The following is a 1783-nucleotide window of genomic DNA, read 5'->3' on the forward strand; positions in this document are numbered from 1 at the left end:
CTAATGGAAGACCTTGTTTCATTCATGAAACTTACAGTGGCCTTAGATAGATCAGAGACTAGATTTGCTAAATTAGAAGCATTTTGTTCAGAGTTCTCTGTCTGTTGCTGAGTTGATGATGGAAAAGGTTTGCTATTGCTAAACTTGTTTCTTCCACCATTGTTAAAGCCTTGTTGAGGCTTCTGATCCTTCCATGAGAAATTTGGATGATTTCTCCATGTTGAGTTATAGGTGTTTCCATAAGGTTCACCTAAGTGATTTACCTCTGCTATTGCAGGGTTCTCAGGATCATAAGCTTCTTCTTCAGAAGATGCCTCTTGAGTACTGTTGGATGCTGCTTGCATTCCATGCAGACTCTGAGAAATCATATTGACTTGCTGAGTCAATATTTTGTTCTGAGCCAAAATGGCATTCAGAGTATCAATCTCAAGAACTCCCTTCTTCATAGGCGTCCCGTTATTCACAGGATTCCTTTCTGAAGTGTACATGAACTGGTTATTAGCAACCATGTCAATGAGTTCTTGAGCTTCTGCAGGCGTTTTCTTTAGGTGAATGGATCCACCTGCAGAAGTGTCCAGTGACATCTTTGATAGCTCAGATAAACCATCATAGAATATATCCAGGATGGTCCATTCTGAAAGCATGTCAGAAGGACACTTTTTGGTCAACTGTTTGTATCTTTCCCAAGCTTCATAGAGGGATTCACCTTCTTTCTGCCTGAAGGTTTGAACGTCAGCTCTAAGCTTGCTCAGCTTTTGAGGAGGAAAGTACTTGGCTAAGAAAGCCGTGACCAGCTTATCCCAAGAGTTCAGGCTGTCTTTAGGTTGAGAATCCAACCATAATCTAGCTCTGTCTCTTACAGCAAAAGGGAAAAGCATGAGCCTGTAGACTTCAGGATCTATTCCATTAGTCTTAACAGTATCACATATCTGCAAGAATTCAGTTAAGAACTGAAAAGGATCTTCAGATGGAAGTCCATGAAACTTGCAGTTCTGCTGCATCAGAGAAACTAATTGAGGTTTCAGCTCAAAGTTGTTTGCTCCAATGGCAGGAATGGAGATGCTTCTTCCATGTAAATTGGAATTAGGTGCAGTAAAGTCACCAAGCATCCTCCTTGCATTATTATTATTTTCGGCTGCCATCTCCTCTGCCTGTTCGACAATTTCTGAAAGGTTATCTCTGGATTGTTGTATTTTAGCTTCTCTTAATTTTCTCTTCAGAGTCCTTTCAGGTTCTGGATCTGCTTCCACAAGAATGTTCTTATCCTTGCTCCTGCTCATATGACAAGGAAGAATGGCCAGAAAAATGATAATAATAATAGAGATCCTCTATACCACAGTATAGGGATCCCTTTGTGAGTGGAAGAGAAGGGGGAGACAAAGAATGTGATGTAAAGGAAGAAATGCAACTGTACGAATGGAAGAGATGTGAGGTGAGATGTTAGGATATGAATGAATAAATAGAATAGGATGGGGGAGGTATAATTTTCGAAAATTATTTTTGAAAAGGAGTTAGTGATTTTTGAAAATAGTTTTTGAAAATTGTTAGTATTTTTCGAAAAATTTTTTTTGAAATAAAAATAAAAATAAAAATAATTAGTTAATTAAAAAGAAATTTTTGAAAAAGGGGGAGATATTTTCGAAAATTAGAGAGAGAGTTAGTTAGGTAGTTTTGAAAAAGTTAAGAAACAAACAAAAAGTTAGTTAGTTAGTTGAAACAAATTTTTAAGAAGATGAGAAGGTAGGAAGTTAGAAAAGATATTTTGAAAAGATATTTTTGAAAA

The 1783-nt window shown here is 37.1% G+C and overlaps 1 non-coding gene across 1 annotated transcript; it reads left to right on the plus strand.

Moving 5' to 3' along the window:
- Positions 1-638: 638 nt before the first annotated feature.
- On the plus strand, positions 639-746 carry LOC148567859 (small nucleolar RNA R71). Its single transcript, XR_015882532.1, has one exon. It is a non-coding gene; the product is annotated as a small nucleolar RNA R71 (small nucleolar RNA).
- Positions 747-1783: the final 1037 nt, after the last annotated feature.

The sequence above is a fragment of the Arachis ipaensis genome, chromosome B4, assembly GCF_059453495.1.
Source record: "Arachis ipaensis isolate K30076 ecotype BB chromosome B4, ASM5945349v1, whole genome shotgun sequence".
Classification (NCBI taxonomy): domain Eukaryota; kingdom Viridiplantae; phylum Streptophyta; class Magnoliopsida; order Fabales; family Fabaceae; genus Arachis; species Arachis ipaensis.